Source organism: Sarcophilus harrisii, chromosome 2 (genome assembly GCF_902635505.1).
Source record: "Sarcophilus harrisii chromosome 2, mSarHar1.11, whole genome shotgun sequence".
NCBI lineage: Eukaryota > Metazoa > Chordata > Mammalia > Dasyuromorphia > Dasyuridae > Sarcophilus > Sarcophilus harrisii.
The window spans coordinates 587,107,219-587,128,640 of NC_045427.1; the positions used below are offsets into that span (position 1 = coordinate 587,107,219).

The 21,422-nt window shown below is 36.4% G+C and overlaps 1 long non-coding RNA gene across 1 annotated transcript; it reads left to right on the forward strand.

The window, feature by feature from the left end:
• Window positions 1–2,233: 2,233 nt before the first annotated feature.
• LOC116421186 lies at window positions 2,234–8,699 on the forward strand. The gene is made up of 3 exons (XR_004231486.1): window positions 2,234–2,287; window positions 6,557–6,701; window positions 8,465–8,699. It is a non-coding gene; the product is annotated as an uncharacterized LOC116421186 (long non-coding RNA).
• Window positions 8,700–21,422: the final 12,723 nt, after the last annotated feature.

Below are 21,422 nucleotides of genomic sequence, written 5' to 3' on the forward strand. Positions count from 1 at the left end.
AGAAGAAATCTAAGTTGATGTAATAGTATCAATTAGTTTGGAGATGTAGACAATAGAAAAACCTGGAATGAAAGTAATATTTCTTAGGCTATTGGAAAGGTTGTCTCTCAGCATTCCCAGATGTGTTCTCCTTTCAGAGAGAATCAAAATAAAAGTGTGGTGCTAATATTCTTGGGGATTCTATAGAATTCTAGAAAAAAAGGGGGACTCAATTCAAGAAGATTGTATTTTTTATTACTTTAAAATCTTTATTTATTTTCTACTTTTTAAGTGAGATAAAAACTGCCTTCTATCCAATGTGCATTACAATTAGATTCTTTTTATTGTGAATAATGGAGCCCAGCAGGTAGTCACATTCTTTGATTTTTTAACTATTCAAAATTATAATTGTGTGTAAAATAGGGCATTTGCCCCAGCCTATGGAAATAGACAATAAAAGCTTTTTTAAAATAAATTTTTACTTGTTTATTAATGTAATATAATAGTAAAAGATACGAAACATTTTTTGATTAAAATGTAAAATCTAAAATCTAAAGAAAAATTTACCAAGTATTGTATCTAAAGATAAGCTTACACTAACAATATGAAATATTAAATATCACAATATTGAATATGAAATATTTGTTTGAAATATTCGAGAAGCCTAGACTGAACTGTTTTCTCTTCCTTGAAATCCTCATATGTATACTCATAGGTAGAGAGAGGTTTATTACCACAAATTTTTGTGTTCACATCTCTCACACTGAACCAAGTATGATTAATAAATAGCGTTATTATTTAAAATTAGTAATGCTTTAAACCAAACTCAATATTTCTATCCTTGCAATATTTTTCAAAAGTTATTTTAAAGTCTTTGAAAAAAGTCTTTAGCATCTATGTTTTCTTAACTGACCACCAAATAACAGAACCAATCGAAAGTTGTAGCCTTTTGAGGAGTGAGGATTTTTGATAATGTGTTAGCTTTAATTTAAAATAATCTTCAGCATTAGCTCTTAATAAAAGTGCTAGGTGATCCTTAAGCACTTCCGATCCAAGTTAGGTTTTTTCCTTTCTTGGAAATGTAATTTCCAAGGCATTCTTTTTCAGAACAATGTTTCATCCACATTAAAAAATTGTTGATAACTGTATCAACAACATTTGATTGTTTTCTTTAAAATGTCAGGCTATTTAGTTGTTGCAATCTCATCTGTACAATCACCTTTCTAGTAATTTTTAAATTGTGCAACCGAATTTGATTTTTAAAGTGATCAAACCAACCAACACAAAGTGAAATTTCCTTCACTCTCCAATGGAAATAAATTTCCATTTTCTTTCATTGCCTTAAATAAATTTGAGCTTTTTGTCTCAATGGCTTTTCAGCTAAGAAGAATGCATTTTAAAATTCAATCTTCTATTCATATAACTAAAAGAAAGTCTATTTCTATTGTTGTAACAGATAAAAGATGTTCTATTTCTATCCTTGTAATTATTTGTAAACCACACAAAGCAGATGCAGTTTTGTCTTTTTATTTCATTTCACCTGCATGTCTTACGGTATCTCATCCTGTAGATTCAGACATTCCAACATCTTTTCCTATTTTAAAGTTAATGACCACTAATGCTATTCGATTACATCAAATTTTTTGTTCTAATGTAATAACAAACCTCTTCTTTTTTGCACTGATAGTGTTTCCATCTGAAGTCTTCTTTGTATCCATTTTGTGAAGGATTCTTTTTTTTTTAAATGACACACTCATTGGTAATATGGTATGTAGAAATATATCACATTCACACGTGATAATAGGCAAGTGCAGAGTAAAGATAGAGGGTCATGTTAAACTCCTCAACCAACTCACATGTTGCATTAATTAAATTTTGGCTCAAATTAAATGCATCTTACTATCATTTTATAATTGGCATTGAATCAAATTTCACATTATTTGAACTTGCCTTAATTGTGACCTAGCTGTATTAAGTCGAGCGCTTGTATAGCAGCTGGGTCTCTTTTACTCACATCTGTGGAGACCTAGACGTGAACTATATTTGAACTACATTCTGAGATTTCCTAGAGGCGATTCTGGATGGGGACAAAAAGAACTAAAGAGATGATATTTGGGGGCTGACTCCAAGATTGAACCTGATCTGAGTAAGCCCCGAGCTGGGCGCTGGGCCATAGGTCATAGGGGTTTGCATTTGAGTAAGATTAAAGAGGGAAAGTGTCATGTGTTCTGGAACTGAGTTCACGCGAGGTTAGGGAGTCCGTTGGAGAGAATCTAAGTGCAGAGCTTGGGATCCATGGCAGTGCTTGGTGAGAAAACAGTGGATGTTGTCTAAAAATGAGAGCAAAATTAAGCATGCAGTAGGACCAACTTTTTCCATATTCCCCTTGCAGAGGCAGAGCTGATGAGGTCAGATTCTGATACGGACCCACCAGAACTCACCCCTTGCCCTCGGCCATGCTCTTAGCAGAGCTCTGGTGTTTGGGCTGCTGGTAGCAGAGTCAGGGGGCGTGTGGGAGCAGGGGAAGAGATTGAGGGACCCAGATGTGGCTGTGCTGTGCAAGCTTTAAAACAATATACAAACGTACCTTGTGAGTTATGTTACCTGTCTCCTGACCCACTCGTTACCTCATTCTTTATTGTGTATGAGGCATCTGGACCGGCTTCCTTACCCTGCATTCACGTGCCCCAGGAATGAAGTGCTAATGCTCCATGTCCTCTGTACTTACTGGGATGGTGTCTTTTGGGCTAATATAGCAAAAAACTCAATCAGTTTAATTCAAAAAAATCAGTCAAGCCAATTGTTTGATAATTGATCAGTAACTTTAGTCAAAAGGGTTGAACTAAGTCTGTTTGTGTGTATATGTAAACAGATACCCACACAACCTGGATTCATTTCTTTTCCTCTGGGTCCCCTTGTTCACAATCTTGTCCTCAACTAGTGTTATAAATCCTGCAGAGCCCCCTAGGTCATTATCTAAACCCTACCTGTAGCTAGATTGGAGAGAAGAAATTTGCTTGAATTACCTCTCCCCTCCTCTCCCCTCTTCCCCTCCCCACCTTTGGGGCAAAGCCCAGAGCTAAAGGATTAGTAGCCCACCCTGAAGGCAACTTTGATCTTTCTGGAGTGTTTCTGCTAGGGGAAAGAAACACCCCTTGTTCTCTGCAGACCTGATGTTTAAACTCCTATTTTTGACTCTACTCATGTTCTAAGAATGGTACCATATAAATGTGATCTGAAAGGGTCTAATATCTCAACGACTAATTTGTAGTTTCAAGCCACCAGAACTTTATTTCACTCTTGTGGAAACCCCCGCCCCCCACAGATTTCTCTAGCCCTGATGTTTAAACTCCTATTTTTGACTCTACTCATGCTCTAAGAATGGTACCATATAAATGTGATCTGAAAGGGTCTAACATCTCAATGACTGATTTGTAATTTCAAGCTACCAGAATTTTATTTCACTCTTGTGGAGAACCCCATCTCCCTCCCCACAACACATAGATCTAAAGAGGAGGATGGGTTAGAACAAAGATGAAAATTAGATATAGAGGAAAGACTTACTGATCTTAGAATCAGGAAAGAGAAGCTGTTGTTTGTTATTTTAGTCATGTCCCACTCTTTATGACCCCATTTGGAATTTTCTTGGCAAAGATACTAGAGTGGTTTACCATTTCCTCTTCCAGCTCATTTTACAAATGAGGAAACTGAGGCAGACAGGGCAAAGTGACTTCTCAGGGTCTTACAACTTACCAAGTATCTAAGGATGGCTTTGAACTTAGATCTTCCTGACTCCAGGATTGGCACTACATCCACTTTGCAATCAAGTTTCCTACCTGTCAGAAAAGACAGTTCCAATTCTTGCCTGGTTACTTAGTATCTATACACCATGATCAAGTCACTTTCTAAGCCTTAGTTTCCTCATCCATAAAATGACAACAATCAACAATGTATCAGTAGTTCATTGTTTATGGGAGGCAGAATAGCGTAGTGCATAGGGAACTGGCTTTGATATCAGGAGGACTCTGATTCAAGTTATGTTCCTGAACTGTTCGCATACTAGCCTACACTGATGAAATCCAGTTGCATCCCATTTATATCACAGGGTTGTTGAGGATTATAGACTCTGAATTGACACAAATCTCCTTATTTTATGGACAACTTGCTAACAGTCACAAAGGCAGTAACAGAGGTGAGCTCCTCCAGCTCTGAAGCCAGTTCCCTTCCTACAATTCTGTGCTGCTCCTCTCTAAAACTGGAGACCCCGTTTGACTCAGTTTCCTCATCTGTAAAATGATCTGGAAAAAGAAATTACCAATTACTCCAGTATCTTTGACAAGGAAATCCCAAATAGACTCACAAAGAGTCAGACATGACTAAAACATGACTGAACAACAACAAATGTGCCAGACTGTGCTAAATATGAAGGAAATTAAGAAAGGTAAAAGACAGGCCTTGTTCTCTAAGAGTTCACAATCTAATAGGAGAAATAGTGTGCAAACCACTATGTATGAAATATAGACAGGATAAGTTGGAGGTCATCACAGAGAAAAGGAACCACATTAAGGGAAGTGAGGAAGGCTTCTTGTAAAAATAGGACGTTAGCTTGGTCTTGAAGGAAATTATGGTAGACAGGAGGTCTTGAAATCTGTTTTAAGATTGGGAAATTCAAGTTCACCCTGATAATTTTGGTAGTCAGCCAATAAGCATTTATTAAGCACCTACTATATGTCAGGTACTATGTTAAGTTCTGTAGATACAAAAAGAGAACCCCTGCTCTCAAAGAGCTCACCATCTAAGGGAAACTACATGCAGATAACCATGTACAAACAAGAGATATATGGTATGAATTGTAGATAATAGAAGAAGGCAGTAATATTAATGACTGGAGAAGACTTCTTATAGAAGGTGGGATTTTAATAGGGACTTGAAAGGAGTCAACAGGAAGAGATGAGAGGGAGAGCCTTCCAGACATAGTAAGAAGGATGTATGTTCCATGAAAAGAGGGATTGTGGGATCTCCAGCACTAGCCAACTAACCCTTAGCAAGGATAGAATAAATTCTTATTAGAAGAACTAGATTGGCAGGATGTCCTCTTCCGTGGAAGAAGGGGATGATTCCCTGTTTGCTATTGCAATGGTAGGGGATATAAGATATAAGAAATCTCCATTCTACCATGGCGGGGAGGAGAGTTAGAGGAAGAGACAGCAGTAGTAACAACATAAAGAATGGTAAACATGAGGTTGGCCAGAGTTTGGGAGATAGTGAAGGTCTAGAAGGGCCTGGTATTATTATGATACATAGGGTCAGACTTGACTGAGCAACAAGAAATGGTGATTTGCTTCACCTGGGTGACTTTGAACAAGTCATTTAAATGAGGATAGGGAAGAGAGGGAGGGAAACTAGAAGATCCCTTCCAGCTCCAAATCTATGGTTCTTTATCTCCCTGGAAGAGTGCCAGCCTCCAAAAGAGATTTCTTGTCTTATGAAATTCATCTTAGAAATGGTGTGTTTCTTCAGGGCTTCTCATAGAGTTTTGAGTGGTTATTTTTTCCTAGGTTTCCAGCAGTTCTAAGGATGCTGCTAGGATACTCACAAGTAGTCCAAATCTTTTGGACCTTTCATAATTTCAATAAGATCATTCTCTGGTCAAGGGTAGGAGTATAGGATGGAGAAGATGGGCTTCTGTTTCCTCCCTCTCCAAGTGACTCCCTCTCAGAGACTTGTCTGGAATGGCTCTTTTCTGTGGAGGCAGATGATTTCATGGCTGGCTTCTGAGCTGACTTGCTTTTTTTTTTTTTTTTTTTTACAGAATACCCACAGGGTGGAACTGAATCCCCTTTGCCAATACCAACACACATCCTGAAGTATCACTCCATTTGAACCAATAGTTTTCAAAGACTTTTCTCAACTACTCTAATAGCTTTTATCGGTTGATTGATTGATTCAATGGAGATGTCTTAGTCTTGTCCACACCTAGTTCATACATCTAATTGATTCAGTTGAGAAGTCTGGCTGACCTTCACCCTTATGATTATATTTTTTTATTTAAATGGCTGTCCGAAAGCTCTGAGTCATAGGTTGTATGTGGGCTTAACCTTTATAAATCATACCAAAATGCTTTTGTTTGGGTTTTGGCTCTAAGCGTCTTCAAAGTGCCACACATGTTTCTTATTGGTCTCACCTATGGTAAAGGAAGAACCACGCCTCTCTTTTTGCTGGCGTCGGTCAGCTCCCTGTCTGAACTCCTTAAGACCTTGGAGACTTATTTACTCTTTTCCTGTTCTTGGGAGTTTATAATCATTGTACCTTCTATAGAATGAGCCTTTTCCTGCAAAAGACCAGTATTTTCAATAAGTTAATATCAAAGACTTAATATACTTAAATACATAAATATCAGTTTTAATTAAAATTTGCACAGCACTTTATACACAATATATTCATTTGAGCCTCATGACTTCCTTAGCAAGCTAAGTATTATAGATGGCATTATGCCCTTTTTATACATGAGAAAACCAAGGCTAGAGTTAAGTGTCTCACAGAAGGTTCACACAGCTTTATATTCCATCTCTCTCAGGTGCGATCCGAACCTCAGGTCTTATTGACTTCAAATCCACAATTCCACACTAACTCTGACATCAATTTCCCAACTTTCCAAGACAGGCTACATCTTCTAGATGACTGATCCCGTATTCTCAAAACATTTTCCCACTTCAGTCTTGGTGAGTATTTAAGAAGAGGGAAAAATCAGGCCAACACAAAGAAGAAAAATGTTCTGTAGACACAAATTTAGGGGAGATTATTGTCTAGGAGGGCTGAGGTTGATTAAACTCGACTACAGATTTAATCGGATTCCAACTGGACATGCTCAGAAGTTATTTAAAAAAAAAACTCTGATTTTTTTTTTTTTTTTTTCTTCAAGCTTAGCCAGAGACCTCACAGAGGTCTAAACACAAGCCAAGCTTGAGCTGTTTTAATTCAACCACTGTTGATTTATGGCTTTAGCAAAAAATGTCTGAAATTTTTTAAGCTGAAAGATTTTTTTCCTCCTTTTTACTCTCACATCTCAAATATAGCTGAAGGGAGATTTCTCAGGCTTTCCAAAAACAAAGCCATCTTTAGAATGGAGAGTGAGCTTTGAACATTTCAAATCCAAGGGGGAAAATCCTATGAAAGTTTTTACATGAAAGTAAAAACAAATATTCTATAAAGACATATGAGACTTTCTGTATATTCATCTGATTGACTTAGTCATGGAACAGAGAGCAAGCTGGGGGCAAACCCATCAGAGGAAGCCCTGGGAGGGTTTATAGATAGAGGGAAAGAGGAAAGGGATAAATCAGGTCCAGTTCAAACACCTTTTGTTTGTTTGTTGTTCTTTCTCTCTCTCTCTGTCACTCTGTCTCTGTCCCTCTCTGTCTCTGTCTGTCTGTCTGTCTTTGTCTGTCTGTCTGTCTGTCTCTGTCTTTCTCTCTCTCTCTGTGTCTCTCTCTCTCTGTCTCTGTCTCTCTCTGTCTCTGTTTCTCTCTCTCTCTCTCAGATTGGAGGTTCAGAGGCAAACCCTCTCTTCTTGGCATGGGAGTTTTGTTCTTCTCCACTTTTTTGTCAGTTGAGCTCTCCTTAATCAACCTGGTGGCCCCATATTCCAGTCACTACAGTAATACTGAATTTATTGTGTTTACCTCATCAACTTCCCTTACTGAAGCACAGAACTTCCAAGCTCAAGTGATCCTCAGCTCTATCTTCTCTGGTAACAGGCAGTAGAGACATGTGCTACCATGTTAGACCCAATCAACATTATCAAATTGTCTACCGGGAGAAATGTAGTTATTATACTGGATGTTGGGTCTTGCCTCCTTCCTCCCTTGCTAGAGGAACTCTGAAGAATTTCTCTAACAAGCTTTATAAGGCATGTTGTCCTAACATGTGGAAGAGAATGAGAGTAATCTTGGATTTGAAGTCTAAATTCAATAATTATTGACTAAGTCTTCCTTCTATGGAGCCTTGGGAAGCAGCTATAATAATATCAACTCTTTCCACTATGTGAAGCTTTTTTAAAATATGTGGTTGCAAAGTGGTTTTATTTCCCTTCCCTTTTCTTAATTTATTAGATTTTCACAGTTCTGTGAGATAATACAAGTATTTATTCCCATTTTACAGATGAAGAAATAGAGATTTAGGGAGAGTACATTGCCCAACGTCACATAAGAAAGAAAAGAAACAAGCATTTATTAAATGCTTATCATGTGCTTGGCACTCTACAAATATTCATCTCATTTGATCTTCACAATAACCCTAAGAATTGTGTCTTTTGCTATCCATGTTTTACAATTGAGACTAGTAAGTCTCAGAGGTCGGCTTTAAACTTGGATCTTTGTGACCCCAACCATGCCAGCTAGATACCCTATATCCACATAGTACAAGTACTGTTCTTATATTAACTTAAAATAGTAAAACATAATCTTATTTTTAATTTTTTCTTTAGATTTGTGATTCCAATGGTGTAAGAAATTCTCTCTTTGTTGGCAGCTATTCCACAACTTTTAGCCTTTTATGAAAGTGGTCTGGGAGACTGAGGAGTTAATTGATTATTCAGTCACATAGCCTTTATGTATCAGAGGTGACTTGAACTCAAGTCTTTCTAGCTCAAAGTCTAACTCTTTGGCCACTATGCAATGCTCTCTCACTTGGAAGTCATTAAAAAAATTGTACTCAGTGATCCATTGATCCCAGTCTCTTTGTTATTTCTCACAGATGATATTCAATCTTTTGACCCAATGCCTTTTCACTAGCTGTCCCTCCTATCCAGAATTCTCTCCCCTTTCTTTTTCTACTTCCTGCTTTCCTGACTTCCCTAAAATCTCAGCTAAAATCCCACCTTCTGCAAGTAGTCTTTGTTGGTTTCTCATTAATACTAGTGCTGTCCTTCTGAGAATCCCTTCAAGCTATCCTGTCTGCAACTTTATTTGTATGTAGCTGTTTGCAGCTTGTCTCCCTCATTAGCTCACAAGCTCCTTGTATTTTTGCCTTTTTTTGTATTCTCAGAATATAGCATGGTGTCTGGTACATATTCAGTGCTTAATAAATATGTGTTGATTCCAGCAAAACAAAAAGTCCATGCTTTTATGTATATATACATATATACATACATACATATATATATATATATATATATATATATAAAAACACACACAGAAGTGTGTTTATATACACACACACACACACACACACACACACACACACTCTATCACTCTATGCCCACCCTATCACGAGTTGATAGATTGCTCTGCATGGTCACCATGTCAATGGCCCATGCTTTAAAAACTTTCCATTTTGGTAGAAGAACTTGACAGACCTTGCATACCAGTGACATACCCTCTGAGAACTGAGGGTCAGCTCCATGCCATGATGAGGTATCTGAGGGAGATTGGTCAATAGAGTGGAGAAAATCAGCCAAATTAGTTGTTGAGCTGCATGGCTTGTTCATTTGGTCAAAATGTTTGATCCGATGGCTCGATGTAGACATGGTTTATGGTTTTTGCTTGCATAATTTGACCTCTTTTGTCACTAAAATTGGATAGTGGGAGACAGAGAATTTTTCTTGGCTTCCTGCTGGTAATTTATCAACTCAGGAGCTAAGTCTGCAGCCTGGAAGATAATTGACTCCCAGAAGGGTCTCTGGGTCCCTGCAGGCTACTCAAAGCAATTCACCACTGCTGATACTTTTGTAGATATCCTTCCTTCTACTTTCATCAAAATCAAAATAACAATCTCACCAGTCCCTACTGCAGTGATTTCTAAACATTTTTGTCATGCATCTCTATCAGTAAAGTTGAGCATATAACCCCTAATATATATTTATAATTTTATACAAGTACCATGACACTAAGATATTATCAAATATTTATAAAATAAATGCAGAAATAGGCATCTAAAAGGATAAGACAGAGATGAAATCAATTATTTAAAATATTATTCCATCTTTAAAAATTAAATTATTAAAGTTATTATTTATTAACTGGACAAAAACCCTTTTTGTTCTTGGAAGCAATGTGATTGATTTATTATTTTTTAAAAATATCATCATGTATGCCTCAAGAGATAGGAAGGACTTGTCAATAATAATTATCAGGACTTAGCTATTTTGTTAATTTGATCCATGTAATTAGCCAAACAGATGTATTCCTCTTTTATAAAAACTTTTTTCTTCCAGATATGCATTGCAATGTAATTAAATAATAGGATAGGAAAAGGACAGCTTTCCCCCCCATAGATTTGTGTTTTTCTATTCATTCTATTCAATGCAAAATCAGCAAGCAAGAGTGAGTTCTACTTTCAACTCAGAAAAATTTCTATATCAATCCATTCCTCTCTCTTTGCAAGATTCTGATCAAGTCAAGGCCAAGTCAAGTCAATGAGAATTTATTAAGTGTCTGCTATGTGCCAAACACAGAGCTAAGTGTCACTGGAGGTACAGAGAAAGGCAAATGACAAAGAAACAAACAACAACAACAACAACAACAAAAAACAGATCCTGCTTACAAGGAGCTCACAGTCTGATGGGGAAGATACCATACAAAAATGATATATCAAAAAAGGATATTGAAAGATAATGTCAGTCAGAAGATATCAGAGTTAAGGAGGCTTGGGAAAGGCTTCCTGCAGAAGGTATAACTATAGCTGGGACTTGAAGGAAGTGAGGGAAGAGGGAGAGGTGATGATGGAGAGTTCAGACAAGGAAGTTAATCAGTGAAAAGGCATTAAGTTGGGAAATAGAGCATCTTATGCAAGGAATATGAAGGTGGCCAGTGCAAACATGAAATACATGGATTAGCTTAAAGAATAAGAAAATGGGAAAGGTAGAAAAAGGCCAAATTATAAGAGGGGTCAGGTTACTAAAAATCAAACAGAGAATTTCATATTTGATCTTGAAGGCAACAAGGAACCACTAGAATTGATTGAATGGAGAAGAGGATAACAAAATCAGACCTGCTCTTTAGAGGGATTCCTTTAGCAGTTAGTGGAGAATGGGTTGGAGTAGGGAGAGAATTGAGTCTATGGAACAACTAAAAAACTACTGCAATGCTCTATGTGTGAGATGAGGAGGAGGGAAAAAGGAAGAGAGGAAAACAAAAAGAGAATAAAAGAAAGAGAAGGAGGAGGAGAGAGAGAAAGAGAAAAGAGGAGGAGGAGGAGGAAGAGCAAGAGGAGAAGAAAAAGGAGGAGGAGAAGAAGAAAAAGGAGGAAAAGAGCTGGAGGAAGAAGAGGAGGAGGAGGAGAAGACCAAAGGAGGAAGATGAGAGAAGAGAGAGAGAGAGAGAGAGAGAGAGAGAGAGAGAGAGAGAGAGAAAGAGAGAGAGAGAGAATCAAGGATGATAGCTAGGTTCTGAATCTGGGTGACTAGAAGGATGGTGATGCCCCTGACAGTAATAGAAAAATCAGGAAGGATGGAAGGTTTTGAGGGAAAGATGAATTCTGTTTGGGTTATATCAGGTTTAAGATGTCTATGAGAGAGTCATTTCAAGAAGTTCAATAGACAATTGAAAATGTGAGCCTTCTTTGCATAGAGATGATATTTGAATCCATAGGAGCTGGCAAGATCACCAAGTGATATAATATATAGAGAGATGAGGATGCAGAATACAGCTTTGGGAGATAGCTATAATTAGTGGGTGAGATATGGTGTGAGATATGGATGACAAAGGACATTTAGGCATGGCCAGTTAAACAGAAGAATCAAGGAGAAAATAGTGCCATAACAATGGAGAACAAAGAATATTCTACCATTAGTTGTGAGTTAGGAGTAGGAGTGAATGTGCAACTAGTTGTAGAAAGGGTGGTCAGAGAAACTATGTCATCCAGAGGGAGGCAGATCTTAGTGAATGCAAAGCAAAAGGAAAGGATAAAATGTAAGATGAAAACTATTTTGTTACTTATGGAACAAGCATTCCAAAGAGCACAGTGGAAGGAGTGGATAACTTTAGAGTGATATTGGGTGCTTGAGTGGCAGCACTATTTGAGAGGAATGTGAATAAAGAAGTAGGGGGGAGCTTGAACAATGAAATTTGAGGGTTCAGAATTCCTGAGATGGGGAGGGTAGGTGGAAATATATTAATCATTGAAGAATGAATTCTGAGTAAGTTATCATTTAGAGGTTCAGCCTCAAGGTGTAGTTGTCCCAAAGGGTCTGGCAGTTGTGTGTAGCTAGAAAGAGGAGTGTCTTTACTGAATTGAGGTCCGTAGAGCTGCAGGAGACTGGAGAGGATTCTTGGAGCACAAAAGAATGAATGATCAAGGAGGTTTTTGGCACAGTGATTTTGGCACATAAGTGTTTAAATAAATGGTTGTTGATTGATATTCTTTTTTGGACTTTCTATTACTGAAGGAATAAAGCTGAAAAGAGAGCTTGAGGTAAGACTGTGAAGGGCTTTAAATGTCAGACAGAAAAATCTGAAAAATCACTTCAACAGCTGTGTGGGAGATAAACTGAAGTGGTGAGGTTTCTTGAGACAGAGTGATCAATTGTTATTATTACAATAAACCAGATCAAAGGATCTGGACTAGGTAGTGATCGTTTGAGAGAAGGGGACAGATGTGAGACATTCCAGAGAGAAACAAGATTTGGCTACTGCTTAAATGTGCAGGATAAGTGAAAGTAAGAAGCTGAAAATGACATCCAAGTTGTGAATCTGATTGTCTAGAAGGATGGTGGTCCTTAATAGCAAAATTGAAAGAATGATGAGTTTGGGGTGGAAAGGAGAGGATGTAATGAGATTTGTGATTCCAGGTACCATCCATCATGCCTACTCATCTTGTGATACTTACTCTGTCCTACCCAAATGGAAAGAGGGATTCCTGACATGAAAGAGGAATCTGACACAAAGAATTTCTGTGCTCTGATTCTTTGAAGAGAGGAGAGCCCGTTGTTCCAGCGGGTAATCTTTGGGACAAAAAGTGGTTTGGAGGTGGGAGAGGGAATTTCTCAATGGTACCTACACAGCTACTGTTGTGGGTGATTAGGTTGAGTTCAGATTATGTGTCCTGAAGGGCTATAAAAGCTGATGGAAAGAGGGAAGAAGTTGGGAGTTTTTGCACCAGTAGGTGAGAGTGGAGTGAGACTAAAATGAGCGAAGGGTGTGATTGGGTTAGAGACAAGTCTCACAACTGATGATCACTTGAGAGGCAAGATATGGCATATTCCCATTCTCTAAGTGGTTGATCACAAAAACCTTGGAGACATATTATGTCCTGAGGAATCAAGGCCCTCCACTGTGGAGGCCACTCCCCTCCTATCATCAAGGTGCTGTCCAAGGTTCTGGGTAGAGTTATTCACTCCTCTGTCAATCTACCAACAATGCAATCCTTTAGTGAGAGAGGGCTTATTTCCTTTTCCAGGTAGAGTATAAATAGATAGCTGCACAGGAGGTGAGTGATAAGAAGCTAGTAAACTTCGTACTGTGCAAACCTAATAAAACCACTTGAAAAAATGGGGAAGGGAGAAGTCAATCCACTGATTGTTTTGCACCAGTCTGATAGCTCCACAAATTTGCCTAATCCCAAATTGAGTGCATGTTTTGGTGTCTGTCTGTGAGATTCTCAAAAGTGTAAATGAAAAAGATATCCAGGAAAGGTAGAATCAGAAATGAAGCTGAATTGGTTATGAAATGTCAGAAAGAAATTTGAGTGCCGCACTGGTCTCCACAAGATGTCAAAAGATACAAAGAAAGGATTCCAGGATATTGGATAGATCCATTCTGAAGAATCTTGGGAACAAGGACAAGAATTGCTCAGAATTATAAGGTATGGGTGAAAAGTTTGGCTCAGGTGTGCTGAACTAAAGTATGCCTCCTTGCACCTTCCACTCACTGAGCTAAGATTTGTTCACTGGGGCCAAACAGAACAAGTCTAATCATTGTTCCACAGATACCTGGAAGGAACTCAATAGCTATATTTAATTCTTCAGTTCTCCAGGCTAAACATTCCTAGTTCATTCAACCAGTCTTCAGAGAGACTCTTGACTGAAGATCATTAATCTGATTTTTCAGGATGATCATGATCTCCAACCACTTCATCATTTCGGTTGCTTTTCTCTGGATGTTCTCCAACTTCTTAATGTCCTTTTTAAACTGTGACATCCAGGATTTCATGAACTATGCAATTGATGTGATGTGCCCAGGACAGAGTATAATGTGAACATCCTTTCCACCTCCTATGCCATCCATTGAATACATTTTTTGTTAATAAAATATGTTGAATTTATTTGAATTTCAGAGTTACAAGTTGAAAAATGAGTATGTCAAATCTACTGGGTTTTAAAATTTTTCTATTTCTTTTATTTTCAATGTGTGAATTAAAACAAGATAATTGCACAAAACCCTGCAAATTTATTAAGTACAACTTGCTATTCCTTTTAAATATGTATTAATCATGTAACTTTTTTCTCTTTTTTTTCTCTTTCATTTCCTCCCATCTTGCCCTAGAGATGACTACCCGCAGACACAAATGTGTGTACATGTAAAATCATTCTAATGTATAAATACATTTAATGGTTAGATATTTATAGATATACAATTTTAATTTAATGTATGGATATATTTAATAACTATAATAATATAATTTAATGCATAGATATTTTGTAGATGACATATAATGTATATATAATGTATAATTTATCAGTTCTTTCTCTGGATTGAAAGAAAGGTAGGAAGGAAGGAAGGAAGGAAGAAAGAAAGAAGGAAGTAAGGAAGGAAGAAAAAAAGAAGAAAGGAAGGAAGGAAGGAAAAAAGATTTCTTCCTTCACATGTCCTTTGTAGCTAATTTGGATATTTATAATAATTGAAATTACTTAGTCACTCAAAGTTCTTTAAACAATATTGCTATTATTGTATACAACATTCTTTTGGTTCTGCTCATTTCACTCTTCATTTTTTCATTCGACCTAACTATATTTCTCTGAAATCAACAAGCTTATCATTTATCAACAAGCACAGTAGTATTCCATCATGGTCATATATCACAGCTTGCTCAACCATTCCCCAATTGAAGGACATTTTTGCAATTTCCTCCTCTGCCACCATAAAGAAAGCTGCTATAAATATTTTAGAACAGATAGATTCATTTCTATTTCCCCTGATCATCTTTGGAAAAAATTCTGAATAAAAAAGGAAAAACACAATTCTTGTAACAAATATGCATAATTAAGAAAAACTACTCCTTTTGGCCATCTCCAAAAAAATATGTCTCAGTCTGCAGCTTGAGTCATTTACTTCTGTCAGGAAGTACATGTTTCATCATCTAGTTGGCTATTGCTTTGATCAGAGCAATTCTTTAAATTAAAATTTATTTTTTTAAACTAACAATAATTTATTTTATTTCTTTCTACTGCCTCTGTATCCCGACCATTGAAAAAATAAAAGGAACTATAATGTCCTTGTAATGAATATATATAGTCAAATAACACTAATTCCTGCATTGACCATGTACAAACAAATATGTCTTGATTTGCAGATCTATTCACTTCTCTGTCAAAAAGTGGTTTGCATGTTTGATCATCTAGTTGGTTATTGCATTGATCAGCTTTTAAAACCTTTACAATTTATCTTTAAAATGTTATTATTATATTAATTGCTCTGGTTCTGCTCACTTTGCTCAATATAAGTTCATACAAATCTTCTCAGGTTTCTTCAAAACAATCCTTTTCATTATTTCTAAAACAGAGCCAAAATGTCTTTTTGCACCTTCTACTCATAGTGAAAATGGTACAACAGAACCCCATGCATTTTTATACCATAATATATTGCATCATTCCCCATTCAATGGGCATCCCCTTAGTTTCTAGTTTTTTGCTGCTTGAGAGAATACAGTTCCATCAGTGAAAATCTGTCACTGGTTCTGGAAAAGCACATATATGGTCTTGCTAGTTTAAAGCAGTGTTGTATGTATTGACAATGATTTACTATGTAAGTGGATATAGTCCTATTTATGCTATCACTACCATCCCAGCTTGAAATGTTCTCCCTTCTCCTAAATACCTATTAAAAATCCTACTCAACCAAGAAAATATACATATTTGTAAATTTGAAATTAACAAATACCAAATAATGAAGTTGTGAACGAATCCAACCATTCTGGAGAGTAGTTTGGAACTATGCTCAAAAAGTTATCAAACTGTGCATACCCTTTGATCCAGCAGTGTTACTACTGGGCTTATATCCCAAAGAGATTATAAAGAAGGGAAAGGGACCTGTATGTGCACGAATGTTTGTGGCAGCCCTTTTTGTAGTGGCTAGAAACTGGAAACTGAATGGATGTCCATCAGTTGGAGAATGGCTGAATAAATTGTGGTATATGAAAATTATGGAATATTACTGTTCTGTAAGAAATGACCAACAGGATGATTTCAGAAAGGCCTGGAGAGACTTACACGAACTGATGCTGAGTGAAATGAGCAGGACCAGGAGATCATTATATACTTCAACAACAATACTAGATGATGACCAGTTCTGATGGATCAGGCCATCCTCAGCAACGAGATCAACCAAATCATTTCTAATGGAGCAGTAATGAACTGAACCAGCTACACCCAGAGAAAGAACTCTGGGTGATGACTAAAAACCATTACATTGAATTCCCAATCCCTATATTTTTGCCCACCTGCATTTTGGATTTCCTTCACGAGCTAATTGTACAATATTTCAGAGTCTGATTCTTTTTGTACAGCAAAATAACGTTTTGGTCATGTATACTTATTGCGTATCTAATTTATATTTTAATATATTTAACATCTTCTGGTCATCCTGCCATCTTGGGGAGGGGGTGGGGGGTAAGAGGTGAAAAATTGGAACAAGAGGTTTGGCAATTCTTAATGCTGTAAAGTTACCCATGCATATAACCTGTAAATAAACGGCTATTAAATTAAAAAAAAAAAAACAAATACCAAATAAAACAGGCATTTAGATATACCAAGTAGAACTGAAAAAAAGATGATTGTATATGAAATTGTTAATTTCCTGCACACAGCTTTCTTTTTTTTTCACGTATACAAGAAATTCAACATGTCATTTTCAAAACTGTCTTGTCCAGCTTTCCTTCTGGGAGCTTCCTTTTGTGCTTTTTTTTTTAAGTTTCAGAGGATTCTGGGAAGATAGCAGAATAGATTGGTAAATTTCTAGCTCTCCTGATTTTCCCACAAATAGAACAAATTTGCACCTCAGGGCAAACATAGATTGGTGAAAAAACAAGAATTGGGGCAGAACAGGGGTCCTCCTGATACAACTAGACACAATCTGAAGACCCTGGGCCTGGATTAATCTGTCTGAAGTATTAACATCTCCAGGTTAGCTCCACAGAAACATCAAGTGGAGTCCCTTGGGCTATCTGATTGTGGCTGGAGCCTCAGCAGGGACCACAGACTTTCACCTCCTGGGTTGTTTGTAAAATGGAAGTCTGAGTCTGGGAGGACTGAGTGACCCTCAGCTGACTGGAAATGCCAGGGCCGGCTGTGTTACTGAGATGTAACCCTGGGTGAAAAGGAATCAGCATATAGTGAGTGCAGAAGCAGTGGAACAGGGATGCTACTGGCTATGGGCACTTGCAAGGGGATAGAGCTCTTGATTTGGGGTTCCTGGTCAGAGGGGAGAGCTGAAGGGAAGCTTTAGACATCATCTCCATGATTAGAGATGCTTACATTAATACCTCTTATTTTAAAAAAATGAACTGCCAAAGAAGAAAGAACCCCACACATTGAAACATATTATGGGAACAGGGAAGACTGGGATACATTTTCAGAGGAGGACACTGAAGTAAAAAAAAAAAAAAAAAAAAAGCTTCTTCCCAAAGAGTAACATGAAATGGCTCCCTGCCCAGAGAAAATTTATAGAAGAACTCAAAAAAGAATTAAAAAATCAAATGAGAGACATTGAGGAAAACCTAAAGGAAAAATTCAAACCATTAAAGAAAAACAAGATTATAAAAAAAAAAGTTAACCAATCAAAAAGGTGTACAGAGTCACAAAGAGAAAAATAACTTTTTGAAAATTAGAATCGAACAGAGGAAAGCCAGTGAAGTTATGAGAGATCAAGAAATAATAAAACAGATTATAAAGAATGACAAAATAGAACAGAATGTAAAACATCTCATAAGAAAAACAACAATGTGGAGAACAGATCAAGAAGAGAAAATTTAAGAATAATTGGACTGCCAGAAAGTTGTAACCAAAAAGAGAACCTTGACACAATAATGGAAGAAATAATCCTAGAAAATTGTCCTGAAGTGGTAGAAAATGAGGGGAAAATAGAAATAGAAAAAATCCACCCATCACCACCTCAAAGAGGTCCTTTATGAAAAACACATAGGAATATTACTGCCAAATTTCAAAACCCCCAGATCAAAGGAAAACTTTTGCAGAAAAAAGAAAAAAAAACCTCAAATATGCTGGAGCTACAATTAAAATTGTACAAGACTTAACAGCATCTACAATAAAAGAACGTCTTAGAATTGTATCTAGAGACAAGTAAGAGAACTAGACTTGTGGCCAAAAATATCATAGCCAGCAAAATTATCTATAATTTAGAATAAGAAAAAATGGACATTCAATGAACTTGCAGATTTTCAGGGATTTCTATCAACCAAACCTTTTAACATAATAGCGGAACTCAACTGTTGAGTATGTTTAACTGTTTAAACATGGACAAGTTGTTTATATTTTTTTCCCTGAGAAATGTATACTGTATGTTTAAGATTTACATGAACAATAGGGCAAGCTTAAAAGACAACAGAATAAAGGTAAAAATTGTAATCATGTTATACAAATGAGTTGCAAAGGAAGAATAGACATAGAGGCATTAGAGGGGGAGGAGGGCTTGTAGTTCTGAAAACCTATTTACATGAGCAACACTACATATATACCATGAGGAGTATAGCATTCTTCAAAATTTATAAAGAAATAAAGGGAGAGGGATAGGTGAATAGGGAAGCAAAGGGTGAGGGGAAAAGATAAGGGAGGGATTCCTGGATTTGGGGAAATTAAGTAATAATTAGCCAAATTATGAAGCAGAATGAGTCAGCAGTCACAGGAAAGACATATATGTGGGGTATGTGTGTGTATATATATGTATGTATATGTCTACATATGTATACATAATATGTCTTTTCTTAACTGTAGTTTGCTTGGGGATGGTGGAGGGGATAAAAGGGAGATATGTGTGTGTCTATGTGTGTGTATGTATATGTCTAAATATGTATATATAAAAATATCCTTTCTTAATTATAGCCTGCTTGGGGTGGGGGTGGGGGATAAAAGGAGGGAAAAAGAATAAAGTAAAAAAGATATGCAGCAAAGAACAAAAGAACAATTTATAAGGAAATAAAGAAAAGACAGAAATTCATGAATATAATTTCTTCTATTAATTATATACTTTTGAAAATTGGTATTTATTGTTATATATTTGAAATCTCCCTGGTGGGCCCAAGATAATGTTCTCTTTTCTTTTGTTTGATTTTGATTTGTATTACTTTTCTATTTTCTTTTTTCTTATTCTGTTTCTTCAAATAAAATAAATTTGGAAAAAAAAGGATTTTCCCCCCAAAAAATTAGTTTCAGCTACCTTTTTTCTTTTCCTTTTCCTTTCTTTCCTCTTTCCTTCTTTCCTCCCTTCCTTCTTCTCTTTCTCTCTTTCTTCCTTCCTTCCCTCCTTCCTTTCCTCCCTTCCTCCTTCCTTCTTTCCTTCTTTCCTTCCTTCCTTCCTTCCTCCCTATGGAATCTGAAATGACCTTTTTAACCATGAGCCAAAGTCTCAATGTGGTTGGCTCTTTGAGAGATGCAGATGTCTTAATAATTTGATGCAGTATATACGTCTCTGCTAATGTTCCCTCCCACTGATGAGTCTCTTTTGCGGAAAACATACTACTCTTACAGCATTTATTGTTTCTAAACTAGCAAACATGTACCAATATTTTAGAAAAGAGATAATTTATCAGAGAATGCAGACTAGCTCAGACCCAGAGTTCTAATGACCCAAATGCTATTTTTCCTATTTAATTTTTGTTCTCATTAACTGGGTTCACTCATTTTTTCAGCAAATCTCCATTAAATATTTATTATATATGCATACTTTTTATTGGTTCCAAATATTTTCTCCCTTGCCCTCATCTAATTAGCTTAACCAAGTCAAAGTTTCCCAAAAAAGAGTATATCCAAAGACTTAATTGTTAAGAAATATAGACAATAAGAATAATAATTAATATTTATATTGCATTAACATCTGCAAAGGGCTTTACAAACATCTTATTTTATCCTCCTAACTACACTGGGAGACAATACCATCACCATTTATAGATGAGGAAACCGAGGTACAGAAGAGTAAATGATTTGGCATGGTCACACAATTAGCTAGTAAGTGTATGAGGTCAGATTTTTAAATTAGTACTATCTCATTTCCAGACTATTTATATACTATCTTTATTCAGATACTACCTGGCTTCCTTTCTGGTCTAGTTACCCAAGGCTGCCATTTGCAAATGAGATTATAAATAAATCATTTCTGATAAAGTCTTTTTTTTTTTTTCTGATAAAGTCTTAATAATAAGCTCATATGGCTCCAACTTCCTTTCACTGCCCTGGCTTCCACAATTTCTCTACACAAATTTCTCATTTTAAGTTGTCTTTGCTCAGGAAGTTTTCTCTGAATTCTCTACTTTTATTTAACTTATAGTTAAATGTCATAGTTATATTGTTTATGCTACTAATTTGTCGAATTTCATATGTTTCCCAGCAATATCTTTTGTATAGATAGCCTATAATGTTATTTAAAGAAAAACAACTAAATAAAAAATGCATATAGCCCATTTAATTGGGCAATCTGCTTGAGTCCATCAGTGCCTAAATTTTAAATAGACAATTAACTTATGTAGTATTATATTGTCAATGAAAAATGAAAAGCATTTATTAAGCATTTACTGCATGACAGACACTACATAAAGTTTTTGGGATACAAATATCTAAAACAAAGCAGTTGCTACCCTTAAAAGCCTTCATATTCTAATAAGGGAAGATAGCATGTCTGCAGTCTAGTGTTTTGGTTTGGGATGTCAGAGAGAATAGGGAGTATAGATACAAGGCAGTTGATCAATGTCCATTCCAGGCATGGTAATATTGACTTGATTATTCTTCTCAAGTATAGAAATGGTGGAAAATCGATTTGGATACATGCATGATAGTATGGCATGCCGATGAGGGAAAACAACACAAATTTGTGTCTGTCTAGACATGGTGAACATCAATAAGGTGTCCAAGGACCATGGGGAGTAATAGAATAACTGGATTGCATTGGATGAATTGCTTAGTGCAGTTTATGCATAATTTGTATAAAATTTCAAACTTTTTACTGAGACAAAAAAATCTATCTTTTAAATAACAACATCTTGATTATGTGACTATAAATCCT